Here is a 23,634-nt window from a genome sequence, read left to right as displayed (position 1 = left end):
ACCCTACCCCTAAACCTCACCATAAACCTAACCGTAACCTCATGCTAACCCTAACCCTAATCCTCACAATCACTCTCACCCTAAACCAAACCCTAACCCTAACCCTGAACCTCATCCAAACCCTCACTCTAACCCTAAATCTCACCCTGACTGTAACACTAACCCTCATCCCCACCCTCACCCTCAGCCTAACCCTAAGCCTAAGCATAACCCTAACCCTAACCGTGACACTCACCCTCACCGTAAATAATCCTAACCCTAACCCTACCCCTAAACCGAAACCAAAACCTCACACTCACCCTAAGACTAACACTAACCCTAAACCTCACCCTCAACCTAACCTTAACACTAAACCTCACCCTAAACCTCACCCTCACCCTAATCCTCACCCACAACCTCACCCTCACAATAACTCTAACCCTAACCCTAACAATAACACTAACACTAACCCTAACCCTAAATCTAACCCTAACCATAAACCTCACCCTCACTGCAAACTAAACCCTAACCATAATACTAACAATAACCCTAACCCTAACCCTAAGCCTAACACTAAAACTAACCATAAATCTAACCCTAAAACTCAACCTCACCCTAAACCTAACTCTAACACTAACCCAAACCCTAAACCGCACCCTAACCCTAACCCTCACCCTCAACCACACCCTCACCCTCACCATAACTCTAACCCTAACCCTAACCCTAAACCTAACCATCACCCTAAACCTAATCCTCACACCACCCTCACCTTCAGGCTAACACTACACCTAAGCCTAACCCTAACCCTAACCCTCACTATAACCCTAAACGTAATCAATCCTATCACTAACCCTAACCCTAACCCTAATCCTGACCATCACCCTCACATTAAACCAAACCCTAACCCTAACCCTAACCCTAAGCCTAACCCTCATCCTCACCCTAAACTTCACACTAAACCTAACCCTAATCCTCAATCTAACCCTCACCCTCTCCTTAACCCCTAACCTTCAAACTTACCCTAACCCTCACCCTAACCCTAACCCTCAAACTTATCTTAACCCTCACCCTCAGCCTAACCCTCAACTTTACCCTTACCATCACACTCACCCTAACTCTCACCCTATCCCTAAACCTCATGCTAACCTTCAACCTAACCGTAACCCTAACCATCACCCTAACCCTAAACCTCACCCTCAACCTCACCTTTAGCCTAAGCCTAAAACTAACCCTAACCCTAACCCCCACCCTCACCCTAACCCTAACCCTAACCCTCATCCAAACCCTCACCCTAACCCTAACTCTCACCCTCACCCTCACCCTCACCCTCACAGCAAAGGGAACCTTAACCATAACACTAACAATAACCCTAACCCTAAACCTAATCCTAACCCTCACCCTCACCCTCACCCTAAGCCTAACCCTAACCCTCACCCTAACCCTAACCCTCACCCTCACCTTAAGCCTAATCCAAATTCTAAAACTCACCCTAACACTAATCCTCATCCTCACCATAACCCTAACCCTCACACCTACCTTCACCCTCAGCCTAACAATAAGCCTAAACCTAACCCTAACGCTAACCCTCACACTCACCCTTACCCTAACCCTAATCCAAAACCTAAGCCTATCCCTAAACCTCAACCTAACCCTAACCCTCACCCTAAACCTCCCCCTAAACCTAACTCTAAACCTAAAACTCACACTCAAACAAACCCTAACCCTAAACCTCACGATAAACCTCACCCTAACCCTAACCCTCACCCTCACCCTCACCCTCAACTTAACTCTAAACCTAACCCTAACAATAACACTAACCCTAACCCTCACCCTAAACCTAACCCTAACCATAAACCTCAGCCTCAACGCAAAATTAACCGTAACCATAACACTAACAATAACCCTAACCTTAACCCTAATTTTAACCCTAACCCTAACCCTAACCCTAATTCATACCCCCACCCTCAACCTCAGCCTAAGCCTAAGCCTACCCTAACACTAACCCTAACCGTAAACTTAAATCTCACCCTCACCCTAACCCTAACTCTAACCCTAACCCTAAACCTCACCTTAACCCACACCCTCAACCTCACTCTCACTGTCACTGTAACTCTAACCCTAAACCTAACAATAACGCTAACCCTTACCCTAACCCTAACCCTAACACTAACCGTAACCCTCACCCTCACTGCAAACTTAACCCTAACCATAACACTAACAATAACCCTAACCCTAACCCAAAACTCACTGTAACGCTAACCCAAACCCTAATCCAAACCCTAAACCTAACCCTAACCCTAACACTATCCCTATCCATAATCCTCACCCTCACCCTCACCCTAACCCAAACCCTATCCTTAACCCTCACCCTAACCCCAACCCTAATCCTAAACCTAACCCTAAACCTAAACATAACCCTAACACTAAACCTCATCCTAACCCTCACCCTAAACCTAACCCTAAACCTCACCCTAACCCTAACCCTAACCCTCACCCTCAAGCTCGGCCTAAGCCTAAGCCTAAGAATAGGCCTAACCCGAACTCTAACCATCACCCTATCCCTCACCCTAACCCTAACCCTAAAACTAACACTAACTCTAACCCTAAACCTCACCCTCAACCTAAGCCTAACTCTAAACCTAACCTAAACCTTTACCTCACCCTAACCCTAACACTAACCCTCACTCTCACCGTAAACTTAACCCTAACATTAACCCTAACAATAAGCCTAACCCTAAACTTAACCCTCACTCTAACCATATCCCTCAACATAACCCTAATCCTCAATCTAACCCTCACCCTCACCTTAACCCCTAACCCTCAACCTTATTGTAACCTTCACCCTAACCCTAATCCTCACCCTTATCTTAACCCTCACCCTCAGCCTAACCCTCAAATTTACCCTTATATCACGCTCACCCTAACCCTCACCCTATCTCTAAACTTCATGCTAACCTTAAAGCTAACCGTAACCCTAACCCTAACCCTAACCCTAACCCTCACCGTAGCCCTCACCCTAACCCTGACCCTCATCCAAACCCTCACCTGAACCCTAAACCTAACCCTCACCCTCACCCTCACCCTCACCATAGCTCTAACCCTAAACTTAACAATAACACTAATCGTAACTCTAAACCTAACCCTAACCCTAACGCTAATCCTAAACCTAAACCTCACCCTCAGCGTTACCCTCACAGCAAAGGTAACCTTAACCATAGCACTAACAATAACCCTAACCCAAAACCTAATCCTAAACCTCACACTCAACCTAACCCTAATCCTAACCCTAACCCTCACCCTAAACCTAAAGCTCACCTTCACCTTAAGCCTAATCCAAATTCTAAATTCACCCTAACACTAATCCTCACCCTAAACATATCCCTAACCCTCACACCTACCTTCACCCTCAGCCTAACCCTAAGCCTAAGCCTAACCCTAAACCTAAAGCTCACACTCATGCTTACCCTAACCCTAATCCTAACCCTAAGCCTATCCCTAAACCTCAACCTAAACCTAACCATCACCTAACCCTCTCCCTAAACCTAACTCTAAAACTAAACGTCACCCTCAACCTAACCCTAAACCTCACCATAAATCTCACCCTAAACCTAACCCTCACCCTCACCCTCAACTTAACTCTAACCCTAACCCTAACAATAACACTAACCCTAACCCTAAACCTAAACCTAACCCTAACCATAAACCTCACCCTCATCAGAAACTATACCCTAACCATAACACTAACAATAACCCTAACCCTAACCCTAACTTTAACCCTAACCCTAAACCTAACCTTAATTCTCAACCCCACCCTCAACCTCAGCCTAACCCTAAGCCTAACCCTAACACTAACCCTAACCCTAAACCTAAGTCTCACCCTAAACCTAACCCTAACTCTAACCCTAACCCTAAACCTCACCCTAACCCTAACCTTAACCCTCACCCGCAACCTCACCCTCAACGAAAATCTAACCTTACCCTAACAATAACACTAACCCTAACCTAATCATCATCCTAACCCTGATCCTCACCCCCACCCTCAACCTCAGCCTAACCCTAAATCTAAGCCTAACCCTAACCCTAACACTCACACTCACACTCACCCTAAACCTCACCCTAACACTTACCCTCACCCTAACCTCACCCTAACCCTAAGCATAACCCTAAACCTCACTCTCACGCTAACAATCACCCTAACCCTTACCCTCACATGAACACTAACTCTCAGCCTAACCCTCAACCTAACCCTAGCCCTAACCCTACCCCTCACTCTAACCTTAACGCTAACCATAAAGGTAACCCTCATATTAAGCCTAACCCTCACATTCACATTCAACCTCACCCTCAGTCTAACCGTAACCCTAACCCTAATCCAAACTCTAACCCTCACCCTCACCCTAACTCTAAACCTAACCAAAACCATCACCCTAATCCTAACCCTATCCCTAACCCTCATGCTAACCCTAAACCTAATCCTAAAACTAATCCTTACCCTAACCCTAACCCTTACGCTCACCCTAACCCTAACCCTCACCCTAACCTTAACCCTAAAAATAACCCTCACCCAAAACCTCACTCTCACCCTCAACCTCAGCCTCACCCTCACCCTCACCATCACCCTCACCCTAACACTCACCCTCACCCTAATCCTAACCATAACCCTAACCCTCACCCTAAACCTAACTCTGACACTCACCCTCACCCTCACCCTAAGCCTAATCCTACACCTAAACCTCACACTCGCCTTCACCCGAAACCTAAACCTTACCCTAACCCTAACCCTAGCCCTCACCCTAACCCTAACCCTAATCCTCCCCCTAACCTTAACCCTAACCCTAATGCTAACCCTAACACTCACCGTCACAGCAAACCTAAACCTAACCCTGACCCTAAACCTAACCTTAACCCTAATATTATCCGTAACCCTCACCGTCACCCTACACCTCACTCTAACCCTTACCCTAACCATAACCCTCACCCTAACCCTAACCCTAACACTAACACTAAACCTCACCCTAACCCTCACCCTATTCCTAAATCTAAACCTAACCCTCACCCTAACGCTCACCCTAACCCTCAACCTAAACCTAAACCACACCCTCACCCTAAACCTCACCCTAAAACTTACCCTCACCCTAACCCTAACATTAACCCTAACACTAATCCTCACCATATCCCTAACCCTGAAACTCACCCTAACCCTAACCGTCAACTTAACCCTCACCCTAACCCTAACCGTCACTCTCACCCTAAAACTCACCCTCTCCCTAACCCGAACCCTCACCCTAACCCTACCCTAAACCTCACCCGAATCCTAATCCTCACCCTAAACCTAACTCTAAACCTAACCCTCATACTAACCCAAACCCTCACCTTAAACCTCACCCTAACCCTCATGCTAACCCTAAAGCTAACCATAACTCTCACTCTCACCGTAACCCTCATCCTAACCCTTATCCTCACACTAAAACTAACCCTAACCCTCACATTAACCCTAACCCTCACACAAACCCTAATGCTACCCCTCACCCTACCCCTCACATTAACCCTAACCCTAACCCTCACCCTAGCCCTATCCGTAACCCTCACCTTCCCACTAACCCTCAATGTCACTGTCACCCTAACCCTCACCCTAACCCTAATACTCACCTACACCCTCACCCTCACCATCACCCTCACCCTAACCCTCACCCTCACCCTAAACATCACCCTAATCCTAACCCTCACCCTAAACCTAACTGTAATCCACACCCTAACCCTAAATCTCACCTTAAACCTCACCCTCACCCTAATCCTCACCCTCACACTAACCCTAACCCTAAGCCTTTCCTAACCGAAACCCTCACCTTCATCCTCACCCTCACCGTAACATTAACCCTAATCCTCACTCTCACCCTATCCCTCATCCTAACCCTAACCCTCACCCTAACCCTACCCCACATTCTAAACCTCACCCTCACCCTAACCCTAACCCTAATCATCACCTATGCCTAACCCAAACCCTAACCTTCACTCTAAAGCTCATGCTCACCCTAACCCTAATGCTAACATTAACCTTCAACCTCACGCTAAACCTCGCCCTAACCCTTACCCTCACCATAAACCTCGCCCTATCACTAAGATAACCCTAACACTCACCCTCAGCCTAACCCTCACCCTATCCCTAACCCTAACCCTAACCCTCACACCAAACTTCTGCCTCCACTCAACCTAACCCTAAGCGTAACACTAAACCTAACCCTAACCCTCATTCCCAACCTCACGCGAACCATAACACTAACCCTAACGCTAAACCTCACTCTCACACTCACCCTAACCTTAACTCTTACCCTAAAAATAACCCTAACCCTAACCCTCTCCCTCAACCGAACCCTAACCCTAAAATTCACCCTAACCCTAATCCTTACCTTAAACCTCACACTCACCCTCAACCTAACCCTCACCCTTACCCTCACCCTCACTATCACACTAACCCTAACCCTAACACTAACCCTCACCCTAAACATCACAGTCACCCTAACCCTCACTCTAACCCTAACCCTCAACCACACCCTAACCCTCCCCCTCAACCGAACCCTCACCCTCACCCTAACACTCACCCTCACCCTAAACCTCACCATCACAATCAACATCACCCCAACGCTAAACCTTACCCTAACTATAACCCTGAACCTAACCCTAACCCTCACTGTTATCCTCACCCTAACCCTAACCCTAATGCTAAACCTAAACCTAAACATCATCCTAAAAATTACCATATCCCTAAACCTCACCCTCACCCTCACCCTCACACTAACCCTAACCCTCACACTAACCCAAACCCTAACCCTCACCCTCACCCTCAACCTCACCCTAAACCTAACCCTAACCCTAACCCTCATCCTAACTCTAATGATAACCCTAACCCTTAACTTCACCCTAAATCTCACCATAACCCTAAAACTCACCATAACCCTAACCCTAACCCTAAACCTAATCCTCACCCTAACCCTAAACCTCGCAAACACCGTAATCCTCACCATCACCGGAACCCTTCTCCTCACCCTAACACTCACCCTAACGCTAACCCTAACCCTAATCCTAAAACTAAGCCTCACCCTCAACTTCACCGTAACCCTAACCCTAACCCTAAACCTAACACTCACCCTCATCTTAACACTCACCCTGACCAAAAACATCACCATAACCCTAACCCTCACCCTAAACCTAACCCTAACCCTCACCTTAAACTTAACCCTCACTATCCCTAACTCTCCCTATCCCTAACACTAACCCAACACCTCACCATCACCCAAACCCTCACACTAACCCTTATCCTCACACTTACCCTAATCCTAAACCTCACCCTAACCCTCACACTAACATTAATCCTCACCCTATCCCTAACCCTAACCCAAACCCTCACCCTAACCCTCACCGTAATCCTTACCCTCACCCTAACCCTAACCATCACCCTCATCCTAAATCTCACCCTAACCGTTACCCTCAACCTAATCTGCAAACTAACCCTAACCCTAAACCGACGGCACACCCTAACCCTCACCCTCACCATAACCCTAACCCTAAACCTAACCCTCACCCTAACCATAACCCTCACCATCACCCCAACCCTCACCCTAACCCTTACCCTCACAATAACCCTATCCCTCACCCTAAACCTAACCCTTATTCTCAAAAGAACACTCACCCTCACGCTAACCCTCGCCCTCACACTAAACATCACCCTAACCCTAACACTCACCCAAACCCTAACCCTAACCCTCAACCTCACCCTAACCCTCACCATGACCGTAAACCTTACCCTAACCCCAACCCACACCCTCACCCTAAACCTCACCCTAACCCTAACCCTAACCCTTACCTAAACGAAAACCTCACCCTCACACTCACCCTCACCGTAATCCTCACCCTCACCCTAGCCCTCACCCTAAAACTAACCCTCACCCTCACCCTAACCCTAAGCCTCACCCACACCCTAACCCTAATCCTAAACCTAACCCTAACACTCATCCTAACCCTAACTCTAAACCTAATGCTAACCCTAAACCTCACACTCACCCTAACCCTCACCCTATCCCTTACAGTCACCCTAACCCTAACCCTAACCCTCAAGCTAACCCTAAACCTTCCCCTCAGGGTAACACTCACCCTAAACCTAGCCCTAAACCTAAACCTCACCCTCACACTAACCGTCACCCTAACACTTGCCCACACCCTCACCCTCACCCTAACACTAACCCTAAACCTATACTTCACCCTAACACTCACACTTACCCTAACCCTCACTCTCACCCTAACCCTCACCCTAACCCTAAACCTAACCCTCACACTAACCTAAGCCTAACCCTCAGCCTAAAACTTATGCTAACCTTAAATCTAACCCTAACTTTCACCATACCCCTAAACCTAGCCCTAACGCTAACCCTCACACTAAACCTAACCCTAACCCTCAGCCTAACCCTCATCCTAACCCTAAACCTAACCCTAATCCTAACCTCACCCTCACCCTCACCCTAACTCTAAACCTAAAGCTAAACCTAATACTCACCCTCATCCTCACCCTAACCTAACACTATCCCCAAACCTCACCCTAACCCTAACCATCACCCTATATCTCACCCTCACCCTAACCCTAACCCTAACACTCACCCTAACACTAACGCTAACCCTAACCCTCACTCTCACACTAAACCAAACCATAACCCTTACCCTGACCATAACTTTAACCCTCAGCCTAAACCTAATCCTCACCATAACCCTAACCCTCACCCACACACTAACCCACACCCCCACCCTCACCCTCACCCTCAACATAACACTTACCCTCACCCTCACCTTAACCTAACACTATTCCTAACCCTCATCCTAACCCTAACCCTCACCCTATACGTCACCCTCATCCTAACCCTAAACCTAACCCTCACTCTAACCCTCACCCTAAATTTAACACTAATCCTAACCCTCATCCTTAACCCTTTCCCTCACCATAAACTTAACCCTAAGCCTAAACCTAATCCTCACCCTCACCCGAACACTCACACTCACCTAAACCTCACCCTAACCCTAACATTACCCCTCTTCCTAACCATCACCCTAACCATAACACTAACTCTAACCTTCAACCTAACCCTAACCCTAACGCTAAAACTCAAACTCACCTAAATCTAACCCTAACCCTAAAATTACCCCTCTACCTAACCATCACCCTAACCATAACACTAACCCTAACCCTCACACACACCTAAACCTCACCCTAAACCTTACATTACCCCTCTCCCTAACCATTACCCTAACCCTACCCTAACACTAACCCTCACCCTAACATTAACCCTATTCCTAAACCTAGCCCTCACCCTCAAACTAGCCCTAACCCTAACTCTAAAATTAACCCACACCCTAACCCTCAACCTAAACCTAAACCTAACCCTAACCCGCACACTTACCTAAACCTGACCCTAACCCTAACATTACCACTCTCCCTAACCATCACCCTAACGCTAACCCTAACCCTAACTCTCAACCTAACCCTAATCCTACCCCTCACCCTCACCCTCCAACTAACCCTAAACCTAATGCTAACCGTCACCCTAACCCTAACCCTCAACCTAAACATAAACTCAGCTTAACACTCACTCTCACCCCAATCCTCACCCTAACCCTAACACTTACCTAACCGAAACCCTCACCCTCAACCTCACCCTAAACCTCACCCTCAGCCTAGCCCTCACCCAAACCCTAACCCTAACCCTAACCCTCACCCTCAACCTCCCCTTCAACCTCAGCATTACCCTAACCATTACCCTAATCCTAACCCTAAGCTTCAATCCCACACTCACCCTAACCCTATCCCTAACGCTAAACCTCACCCTCAACCTAACCCTAACCCTAACTCTAACAATAACCTTAACCCTAACCCTAACCCAATCCCTAACAGTAAAAATCACCCTAACCCTCACCCTAACCCTCACCCAAACACTTACCCTCACCCTCACCCTAACCCTAACCCTAACCTCACACTAAACCTAAGCCTCACCTTAACTCTAACCCTAAACCTAACCCTAATCCTAAACCTAACCCTCACACTCACCCTCACCCTAACCCTCACACTCACCCTCATCCTAAGCCTCACCCTAAACATCACCCTAACCATTACCCTCACCCTAACCCTAAACCAAACCCTCAAACTAACCCTCACCCTATCCCTAAGGATAAACCTAACCCTCACCCTCAATCTCACCCTCAACCTAACCCTCATCCTCACACTAACCCTAAACCTAACCCTAACCCTAACCCTCACACTAAAAATAAACCTCACCTTAACGCTAACCCTACACATCACACTACCCCTCACCCTAACCCTAAACCTAACACTCACCCTCAATTTCACCCTCACCCACAGCCTAATCCTAAAACTAAGACTAATCCTAACACTAACCCTCACACTAATCCTCCACCTAACCCTGAAAAAAACACTCACCCTCACCCTAACTCTAACCCTAACCCTAACTCTCACCCTAACCCTCACCCTGACCCTCACCCTAAACCTAACCCTAACCCTCAGCCTAACACTTACACTCAACCTAATCCTCACCCTAAACCTAACCCTCACCCTCACCCTCACCCTAACCCTCATCCTAACCCTAACCCACACCTCACCCTCACACTTACCATAACCCTCATCCTAACCCTAACCCCAAACCTAATGCTAACCCTAAACCGCGCTCTCACCCTAACCCTCAACCTAACACTTACGCTCACCCTAACCCTAACCCTAATCCTCACACTAAAACTAACCCTCACCCTAACCGTAACCCTACCTCTCAGCCTAACCCTCACCTTAAACCTAACCGTAAACCTAACCCTCACCCTATCACTAACCTTAACCCTAACCCTCACCCTCACCCTAACCCTGATGCTAGCCCTAACCTTCACCCTCACCCTAACCCTAACCCTAACCCTTACACTCACCCAAACTGTAACCCTCACCCAAACCCTAACCCTCACCCTAACACTTACCCACACCCTAACCCTCACCTGAAACCTAAACCTAAACCTAACCTTTACCCTAACCCTAACCATAACCATAACCATAACCCTCAACCTCTCCCTAACCCTCACCCTCAACTTTACCCTCAACCTAACCCAAACCCTAACCCTAAAACTAACACTCACACTAACCCTAACCTTTACCCTCAGCCTAACCCTTAAACTAACCCTAAACCTAATCCTAACACTCAACGTAATCCTAACCCTAAACCTAACCCTCACCCTCAACCTCCCCTTCCTCCTCAGCCTTACCCTAACCCTAACCCTAATCCTAACCCTATCCCTCAACCCCACCCTCACCCTAACCCTAATCCTAACCCTAACGCTAACATTCACCCTCACCCTAACCCTAACCCTAACAATAACCCTCACCCTAACACTAACCCTAACCCTAAAACTCACCCTAACCCAATCCTAACCCTAACCCTCACCCTCACCCTCACCTTCATTCTAACACTCACCCTCATCCTGACCCTCACCATCACACTAACCCCCACACTAACCCTAACCCTCACCCTAAACCTAACCCTAACCCTCACCCTCAATTTCACCCTTACCCTCAGCCTAACCATAACCCAAAACCTAATCCTAACCCTAACCCTCACCCTCATCATAACCCTAAAGATAACCCTCACCCTCACACTCACACTCACCCCCAACCTCAACCTAACCCTCACCCTCACCCTTACCCTCACACTAACCTCAATCTCACCCTAAACATCACACTAACCCTAACCTTCACCCTAACCCTAACGCTAACCATAACCCTCACGCTCAACCTAACCCTCACCCAAACCCTTATCCTCACACTAACCCTAACCCTAACCCTATCCCAACACCTCACCCTAACTCTCACCCTAACCCTAACCCTCAAACACACCCTAACCTTCACACGAACCCTCACCCTCACATGAACACTAACCCTCAGCATAACACTCACCCTCACAATAAACTTCAACCTAACCCTAACTCTCACACTAACCCTAACCCTAAACCTCACCCTAACCCTAACTCTCAACCTAACCTTAACCTTCACCCTCACTCTAACCCTAATCCTCATTCTATACCTAACCCTCACCCTAAACCTAACTCTCACACTCTCCCTAACCCTAACCCTCATCCTAACCCTAACCCTCACCCTCAACCTAACCATCACCTTAACCCTAATCCTTATCCTAAACCTAACACTAAACCTAATGCTAACCCTAAACCTCACACTAAACCTAACCCTCACCCTAACCGTAACCCTAAACCTCAGCCTAACCTGCCCCCTAAACCTAACCCTAACCATAATCCTCATCCTATACCTAACCTTAACCATAAACCTCACCCTAAACCTCACCCTAACCCTAATGCTAACCCTATCCCTTACCCTCACCCTAACACTCACCCTAACCCTAAACCTCACCCTAACCCTAACCCTCATCCTCATTCTAACACTCACCCTAACACTTACCCACACCCTAAGCCTCACACTAACCCTAAAACTAAACCTAAACTTCACCCTAACCCTCACCCTAAACCTAACCATAACCCTAAACCTAACCCTCACCTTAACCCTAACCCTCACCCTCTCCCTAAACCTCACCCTAAGCTTTATCCTCAACCTAACCCAAACCCTAACCCTAAACCTAACACTCACACTAACCCTAACCCTTACCCTCAGCCTAAACCTTATACTAAACCTAAACCTAACCCTAACCCTCACCCTAAACCTAACCCTAAACATAACCCTCACCCTCAACCTCCCCTTCCCCCTCAGCCTTACCATAACCCTAATCCAAATCCTAACCCTAACCCTCAACCCCTCTCTCAACCTAACCCTAACCCTAACCCTAACGCTAAACCTCAGCATCACACTCAACTTCTCCCTAACCCTAACCCTAACAATTACCCTAACCCTAACACTAACCCAAACCCTAAAACTCACCCTAATCCTAATCCTAACCCTAACCCTCACCTAAACCTCATTCTAACACTCACCCTCACACTGACCCTCACCATCACACTAACCCTCACACTAACCTGAACCCTCAGCCTAACCCTAACCCTCAGCCTCACCGTAACCCTAACTATAACCCTCACCCTCACCCTCACCCTCACTGGCACCCTCACCCTAACTCTCACCCTAACCCTTACCCTCACACAAACCCTAACCCTATCCCTATCCCAACACCTCAACCTAACTCTCACCGTAACCCTAACCCTCAACCACACCCTAACTCTCACCCTCACCCGAACCCTCATCCTGAACCGAACACTCACCCTCACCCTAACCCTCACCCTCACAATAAACATCACCCTAACCCTAACTCTCACCTTAACCCTAACCCTAAACTTCACCCTAACCCTAATCCTCAACCTAACCCTAACCCTCATACTCACCCTAACCATAACACTCATCCTAATCCTAATCCTCACCCTAAAACTAACTCTCAACCTCGCCCTAACCCTCACCCTCACCATAACCCACACACTAACCTTAACCCTGAACCTAACTATATCCCTAACTCTAACCTTCACCCTCACCCTGACCTTCACCTCAGCCTAACCCTAACACTAACTCTATTCCTAATCCTAACTCTCACCCTCACCCTAACCATCAACCTAACCCTAAACCTCACCCTAACCCTAACCCTAACCATCACACTAAACCTAACATCAGCTTAACCCTCAGCCTCACCCTAATCCTCACCCTAACCCTAACACTTACATAACCGAAACACCCTCACCCTCATCCAAACCCTCACACTCATCCTCGCACTCACCCTAACCCTAAGCCTAACCCTAATGCTGAACCTCACCCTCAGCCTCACCCTAACCCAAACTCAAACCCAAACAATAACCCTAAAACTAACCCTAATCCTAAAATTCAACCTAACACTAATCCTAAACCTAAACCTCACCCTCACCCTCACCCACATTCTAACCCTCACCTTCTCCCTGACCCCCACCATCACACTAACACTCACACTAATCCTAACCCTCACCCTAACCCTAACCCTAAACCTAAACCTCACCATCACCCTCATCCTAACCCTCACTCTAACCCTTAACCTCACCCTAACCCTAAACCTCACCCTCACCCTAATCCTCACCCTAATCCTTACCCTCACCCTAAGCTGCAAACTAACACTAACCCTAAACCTACGGCTCACCCTAAACCTCACCCTGACCATAACCCTAACCCTAACCCTAACCCTAACCTTAACCCTCACCCTCACACTAACCCTCACCCTTACCCTTATCCTAACACTAACCCTAATCCTAACCCTCTCCCTATCCTTCACACTAACACTAATCCTCACCCTATCCCTAACCCAAACCCAAACCCTTACCCTAACCCTTACCCTCACCCTAAACCTAAAACTCACCCTCACCCTTAACCTCATCCTAACCCTTACCCTCACCCTAACCCGCAAACTAAATTTAACCCTAAACCTACTGCTCACCCTAACCCTCAACCTCACCATAACCCTAACCCTAAACCTAACACTCACCCTAACCATAAACCTCACCCTCACCGTAACCCTCACCCTAACCCTTACCCTCACATTAACGCAATCCCTAACCCTAACCCTAACCCTAATTCTCAACAGAACACTCGCCCTCACCCTAACCTTTACCCTCACACTAAACATCACCCAACCCTATACCTCACCATAACCCTAACCCTAACTCTCACCCTAACCCTCACCCTCACCCTAAACCTAACCCTCATCCTAACACTAACCTTCACCCTCACCCTCACCCTAACCCTAACCCTAACCACAAACCACACCCTCACCCTAAACCTCACCCTAACCCTATCCCTAACCCGTACCTAAATGAAAAAATCACCCTCACCCGAATCCTCACCCTCAACTTAACCCTAACTCTAAACCTAACGCTAACACTCATCCTAACCTTAACTCTAAACCTAATGCTAACCCTAAACCTGACACTCACCGTAACCTTCACCCTAACCCTTACCGTCACCCTAACCCTAATCCTAACCCTCACACTAAACCTAACACTCACCCTAACCCTAAACCTTCCCCTCAGCCTAACCCTCACCACAAACCTAACCCTAACCCTAATCCTCACCCTATCATTAACCTTAAGGCAAAAACTCACCCTAAACCTCACCCTAAACCTAGTGCTAACCCTAACCCTCACCCTGACCCTAACACTTACGCTAACCCTTACCCTCACCCTAAACCTAAAACTCACCCTCACCATAACCCTCACCCTAAAACTTACCCACACCCTCACCCTCACCCTAAACCTAACCCAAAACTTCACACAAAAGCTTCACCGTAACGCTCACCCTAACCCTAACACTCACCTTCACCCTAACCCTCACCGTAACCTTTACCCTCACCGTAACCCTTACCCTATCCCTATACCTAACCCTCAAACTAACCCTAACCCTAACCTTCAGCCTAAACCTTATGATAACCCTAAATCTATCCCTAACCCTAACCCTAACCCTCACACTAACCCTAACCCTAACCCTCAGCCTAACCCTCATCCTAACCCTAACCCTAACACTAATCCTAACCCTCACCCTCACCCTCACCCTAACTCTAAACGTAAACCTAAACCAAACACTGACCATTACCCTCACCCTAACCTAACATTATCCCTAACCCAACATTATCCCTAACCCTCACCCTAACCCTAACCCTCACCCTATACCTCACCCTCAACCTAACCCTAGACTTAAACTTAACCCTCACCCTAACCCTCACCCTAAACTTAACACTAACCCTAACCTTAATCCTCACACTAAACCTAACCCTAACCCTCACCCTCACCCTATCCCTCAACCTCACCCTAAACATCACCCTAACCCTAACCCTCACCCTAACCTGAATCCTACCCTAACCTGAACCCTAACCCTCTCCCTAACACTCACCCTAAACCTAACGATAACCCTAACCCTCACACTCAACCTAACCCTCAACGTAACCCTTATCCTCACACTAACCCTAACCCTACCCCTCACACTAACCCTAAACCTCACCCTAACCCTAACCTTACCCCTCACACTACCCCTCACCCTAATCTTAACCCTAACCCTAAACCTCACTTTCACCCTCACCCTCAGCCTAACCCTAACCCTAAAACTTACCTAACCCTAACCCTAACCTTAGTCCTCCACCTAACCCTGACAATAACCCTCACCCTCACCCTAACACTAACCCTAACCCTAACTCTCACCCTAACCCTAAACCTAAACCTCACCCGAACCCTAAACCTCAACCTAACCCTAACCCTCATCCTGACCCTCGCACTAAACCTAACCATAACACTAACCCTCACCCTAACACTTACCCTGACCCTAACCCTAACCCTAAACCTAACCCGAATGTCACCCTAAACCTAACCCTCATCCTAAACCTAAGCCTCACCCTCACCCTAACCCTAACCCTCATCCTAACCTTAAACCTAAACCTAATGCTAATCCTAAACCTCACCCTCACCCTAAACCTCACCCTAACCCTCACCCTCACCCTAACTAACTATAACCCTCACACTAAACCTAAACCTCACCCTAACCCTAACCCTAATCCTCACACTAAACCTAACCCTCACACTAAATCTAACCCTACCACTCAGCATAACTCTCACCCTATGACTTATCCTAACACTAATCTTCACCCTATCCCTAAACTAAACCCTAACCCTCACCCTAACCCTCAACCTCACCCTAACCCTAATTCTAACACTAACCCTCCTCCTGGTCCTAACCCTCACCCTCACCCTAAACCTCACTCTAACAGTTACCCACACCATAACCCTCACCCTAACCCTAAACCTAAACCTAACCTTAACATAACCCTCACGCTAACCCTAAATATAACCCTAACCCTAACCCTCACCCGAACCCTCAGTGTAACCCTAACCCTCACCCTCTCCCTAACCCTCAACCTAATTTTACCCTCAACCTAACCCAAACCCTAAACCTAAACCTAACCCTCACACTAACCCTAACCCTTACCCTCAGCCTAACCCTTATAGTAACAATAAACCTAACAGTAACCCTCACCCTGAACCAAACCCTAACCCTAAACCTAACACTCAACTTCCCCTTCCCCCTCAACCTTACCCTAAACCTAAACCTAATCCTAACCCTAATGCTAACCCTCACCCTCACCCTCACCTAACCCTAACACTAACAATAACCCTAACCCTAACCCTAACCCCCACCCTCACTTTCATCTTCACCCTCAGCCCAACCCTAACCCTTACTGTAAACCTAAACCTCACCCTCACCCTAAACCTAACCCTAACCCTCACCCTCAGCCTCACCCGCACCCACACACTCACCCTAACCCTCACCCTCACCCTCACCCTCACACTAACCCTCAACCTCAACCTAAACATCACCCTAACTCACACCCTCACACTAACCCTAATCCTAACCCTCACCCTAACCATAAACCTCATCCTAACTCTCACCCTACCCCTAACGCTAACCCTAACTCTCACCCTCACACTAACCCACACCCTAAATCTTAACCTCACACTAACCCTAACCCTAACCCTAACCTTTACACTAAACCTAACCCTCACCCTAACCCTATCCCTACACCTCACCCTGACTCTCATCCTAACCCTCAACCACACCCTAATCCTCACCCTCACACGAACCCTCACCCTCACCTGAACACTTACCCTCACTCTAACACTCACAGTCACAATAAACTTCACCCTAACCCTAACTCTCACTCTAGCCATCATCTTAAACCTCACCCTAACCCTAACACTCAAGCTAACCCTACCCCTCACCCTCACCCTCACACTAAACCTAAACCAAATGAGAACCCTCACCCTAACCCTAATCCTCATCCACAACCTAACCCGAAATCTCACCTGAACCCATACCCACCCGCAAACTCTCATCCTCAACCTAAACCTCACCCTCACCCTAAACATCACCCAAACCCGAACCCTCACCCTAACCCTAACCCTAACCCTACCCCTCACCCTAACCCTACCCGTCAACATAACCCTTACCCTCACCATAACCCTTACCCTCACTATAACCATAACCCTCACACTAACCTTAAACCTCACCCTAACTATAACCCTAACCCTAACCTTCACCCTCACCCTGATCTTCACCTCAGCTTAAACGTAAACCTAACCCTCAACCTAACCCTACCCCTCACCCTCACACTCACAGTAAACCTAAAACTAATGATAACCCTCACCCTAACCCTAATCCTCAACCCACACCCTAACCCGAAAACTCACCTGAACCCATAACCACACCCAAACTCTCATACTCAACCTAAACATCAACGAAACCCTAACCCTCACCCTAACCCTAAACCTTAACCTAACCTTCACACTAACCCTAACCCTAACCCTCAGATTAACCCTCATCCTAACCCTAACCCTAACCCTAATCCTAACCCTCACCTCAGCCTCACCCTAACTCTATACCTAAACCTAAACCTAACACTCACCCTAACCGTAACCTAACACTATCCATAACCCTCACCCTAACCCTAAACCTCAACCTATACCTCATCCTCAACCAAAACCTAAACCTAACCCTAACCCTCAACCTAACCCTAACCCTCACACACACCCTAAACCTCACCCTAACCCTTACATTACCCCTTTCCCTAACCATCACCCTAACCCTAAACATAACCCTAACCCTCAACCTAACCTTAACCCTACCCCTCACCCTCACCGTCAAACTAAACCCTAAACATAATGCTAACCCTCACCCTAACCCTAATCATCACCCACACCCTAACCGGAACCATCATCCGAACCCTCACCCTCATCCAAACCCTCAATCCCACGCTAACCCTCACCCTCACCCTAAACATCACCCAAATCCTAACCCTAACCCTAACCCTGACTCTAACCCTAACCCTCACCCTAACACTTACCCTCATCCTAAACCTAACCCTAAGCTTCACCCTCACCCTGACCCTCACCCTCAGCCTAACCCTAACCCTAACCCTATTCCTAATCCTAACTCTCAGACTCACACTTACCCTAAACCTAACCCTAACACTCACCCTCATCCTTACACTAACCCTATCCCTAACCCTCACCCTAACCCTAACCCTCACCCTACACCTCACTCACACCCAAACCCTAATCCTAACTCTAAACCTCACCGTAACCCTCACACTAACCCTAACCCTCATCCTCACACTACACCTCACCCTAAGCCTCACCATCACCCTAACTCTAATGCTAACCCTAACCCTCACTTTCACCCTATCCCTCAACCTAACCCTTACCCTTACCCTAATACTAACCCTCACCCTCAACCTAAACCTCACCCTAACCCTTATCCTCAGAATAACCCGCAAACTAACCCTAACCCTAAACCTACCGCTCACCCTAACCCTCACCCTAACCCTAACCCTAACCCTCACCCTTATCCTAACCCTCACCATCACCCTAACCATCACCCTAACCCTAACCCTCACCCCAACCCTAAACCAAACCCTCACCCTAAACCTAACCTCAGCTTAACCCCCACCCTCATCCTAATCCTCACCCTAACAATTACCTAACCGAAACCCTCACCCTCACCCTGACCCTAAACCTCACCCTAACCCTCACCCTCAACCTCCCCTTCCCCCTCATCATTATACTAACCTTAACTCTAATCCAATCCCTAACCTTCAATCCCACCCTCACCCTAAACCTAACCCTAACGCTAATCCACACGATAACCCTCACCCTAACCCTAACCCTCATACTAAACCTAAACCTCACCCTAACCCTAACCCTACCCCTCACACTACCCCTCACCCTAACCCTAACCCTAACCCTCACACTCACTTTCACCCTCACCCTCAGCCTAACCCTAACCCTAACCTTACCCTAACCATTACCCTCACCATAATCCTCCACTTAACCCTGACCATAAACCTCACTCTAACCCTAACACTAACCCTAACCCTAACTCTCACCCTAACGCTAACCCTAAACCTCACCCTAACCCTTACCCTCAAACTAACCCTAACCCTCACCTTGACCCTCACACTTAACCTAACCATAACCCTAACCCTCACCCTAACACTTACCCTGACCATAACCCTCACACTACACCTAAACCGAACCCTTACCCTAACCTTAACAATAATCCTAAACCTAAGCCTCACCCTCACCCTCACCCTCACCCTCACCCTAACCCTAACCCTCACCCTAACCTTAAACCTAAACCTAAAGCTAACCCTAAACATCATCCTCACCCTAAACCTCACCCTAAAATTTACCTTCACCCTAACCCTAACCGTAACCCTCACACAAAACCTAAACCTCACCCTAATCCTAAACCTAACCAACACCCTAAACCTAACCCTCACCCTACCCCTAACCCTAAACCTCACACTAAACCTATGCCTCAACCTAAACCTAACCCTACCCCTCAGCCTAACCCTCACTCTAAATCTAAACGTAACCCAAATCCTCAACCTATCCCTCACCTTAACCCTATCCCTCACCCTCAACCTCCCCTTCCCCCTCAGCTTTACCCTAACCGTAAACCTAATCCTAACCCTCAACCTAAACCTCACCCTAACCCTAACCCTCAGCCTCACCCTAACCCTCACCCTAACCTTTACCCTCAACATAACCCAAACCTGAACCCTAAACCTAACACTCACACTAACTGTAAACCTAATCTTCACCCTATAATTTATACTAACCCTAAACCTAACCCCAACCCTCACCCTAACCGGAATCCTCACACTAAACCTAAACCTAACCCTAACCCTGACCCTAAACCTCATCCTAACCCTAACCCTAACCCTCACACTAACCTTAACCCTCACCCTCACGCTAACCCTCACCCTAAACCTTACCCTCACCCTAAACGTATCCCTAAACCTAACCCTAACTCTAACTCTCACACTAACACTCACCCTCACCCTAACACACACCCTCACACTAAACATAACCCTAAAGCTAACACTCACCCTAACCCTAACACTAACCCTCATCCTAACACTAACCCTCACCCTCACCCTCACACTCCCCCAACCCTAACCCTCTACCTCACCCTAAACCTCACCCTAAGCCTTTCCCTCACCCTAACTCTAATCCTAACCCTAACCGTAACCCTCACCCTAACCCTAAAAATATTCCTAACCCTCACCCTAACCCTAACCCTCACCCTACCTCACACTTACCCTAACCCTCACCCTAACCCTTATTATCACCCTAACCCTAACCCTAACCCTCACACTAAACCTAACCCTCACCCAAACTCTAATGTTACCCCTCACCCTAACCCTCACCCTCAAACTAACCCTAACCCTAATCCTCACCCTATCCTTAATCTTAACCCAAAATTCACCTTAAGCCTCACCCTCACCCTCACCCTAATGCTAACCCTAACCCTCAGCCTCACCCTAAACCTCACCCTAACACTTACCCTCACCCTAACCCTAACCCTCACCCTCACACTAAACCTCACCCTAACACTTACTCAAACCCTAACCCTCACCCAAACCCTAAACCTAAACCTAACCTTGATGCTAACACTCACCCTCAACCTAAACTTCACCCTAACACTTACCCACAGCCTTACCCTCACCCTAACCCTAAACCTAAACTTAAACTTGACAATAACCCTCACCCTAACCCTAAAACTCACCCTCACCCTATACCTCACCCTAACACTTACCCAAACCCTAAACCTCACCCAAAACCTAAACCTGAACATAACCCTAACCTTGATGCTAACACTCACCCTCAACCTAAACTTCACCCTAACACTTACCCACACCCTTACCCTCACCCTAACCCTAAACCTAAACTTAAATTGACCCTAACCCTCACCCTAACCCTAAAACTCAACCTCACCCTAACTCTCACCCTAACATTTACCCTCACCCTAACCCTTACCCTAGCCCTAAACCTAACCCTCACATTAACCCTAACCCTAACCCACAGCCTAATCCTTATCCTAACCTAAACCTAGCCCTAAACCTCACCCTAACCTAATCCTAAACCTCAGCCTAACCCTCATCCTAACCCTAACCCTAATCCTAACCCTCATCCTCACCCTAACTGTAACCCTAAACCTAAACCCAACACTCACCCTCACAGTTACCCTAACCCTAACACTGTCCCTAGGCCTCAACATAAACCTAACCCTCACCCTAATCCTAAACTTAACCTTCACCCTCAAACTCACCCTAACTCTTACCCAAAACCTAACCCAAACCCTCACCCAGACCCTCAATTTAACCCTCAGCCTCACCCTAAACCTCACCCTAAACCTAAACCTACCCCTCTCCCTACCCCTCACCCTGATCCTAATGCTAACCCTAACCCTCAACCTAACCCGAAACCTACCCCTAACGCTATCCCTCACCCTAAACCTAATGCTCACCCACACCCTAACCCTCACCCTCACCCGAAGCCTCATACTCACACTAACTCTCACCCGCACTCTAAACATCACCCAAACCCTAACCCTCACCCTAACCCTTACACAAACCCTAATCCAAACCCTCACACTCACCCTAACCCTCAGCCTAACCCTTTCCCTTACCCTAAACCTAACCATAACCCTCACACTAACCGAAACCCTCACTCTAACCCTAACCCTAACGCTGGCCTTAACCTTCCCCCTCACCCTGACCCTCACCCTAATCCTATTCCTAATCCTAACACTCACCCTCACCCTAAACCTAACCCTAACCCTAACCCTAACCATCACCCTCACCCTCTCCCTCAACCTAACCCTCACCCTCACCCTAAACATCACCCTAACCCTAACCCTCACCCTCAACCTAACCCTAACCCTCACCCTGAACCTAACCTCAGCTCAATCCTCACCCTCGCCCTAATCCTCATCCTAACCATAACCTTTACCTAACAGAAACTCTCACCCTCACCCTCAGCCTATCCCTCACCCTCACCCAAGCCCTCACCCTAACCCTAACCTTAACCCTCACCCTCACCCTCAACCGCCCCTTCTCTCTCAGCCTTACTCTAACCCTAACAATAACTCTAACCCTAACCCTAACCCTAAAACTCATCCTAACCCTAATCCTAACCCTAACCCTCAACCTCACCCTCACCCTCATTCTAAACCTCAACCTCACTCTGAACCTCACCATCACACTAACCCTCACACTAACCCTAACCCTCACCCTAGCCTTAACCCTAACCCTCACCTCACTTCCACCATCACACTCAGCCTAACCCTAACTCTAAACCTAATCCTAAACTAACCTCACCCGCACCCTCACCCTAACCCTTACCCTCAAACTCCCCTTCCCCCTAACACTAACCCTCAACCTCACCCTAAGCATCACCTTAACCCTAACCCTCACACTGAACCTAACTCTAACGCTCACCCTAACCCTCACCCTCAAACTAAACCTCACCCTAAACAGAATCCTCACACTAATCCTAACCCTAACCCTAACCTTCACACTAATCCTAAACCTCAACCTAACCATATCCCTCCACCTCAACCTAAATCTCACCCTAACTCTAACCCTAACCCTCACCCTAACCCTAAATCTAAACCTAACCCTCATCCTCACCCTAACCCTCACCATCACGCTAATGCTCACCCTAACCCTAACCCTCACCCTAAACCTAACCCTCAACCTAAACCTA

This window comes from Dipodomys merriami, unplaced genomic scaffold (genome assembly GCF_024711535.1).
Source record: "Dipodomys merriami isolate MVZ:Mamm:240054 unplaced genomic scaffold, mDipMer1.0.p SCAF_96, whole genome shotgun sequence".
In the NCBI taxonomy this organism is placed as follows: domain Eukaryota; kingdom Metazoa; phylum Chordata; class Mammalia; order Rodentia; family Heteromyidae; genus Dipodomys; species Dipodomys merriami.
This window is presented reverse-complemented; position numbering follows the sequence as displayed.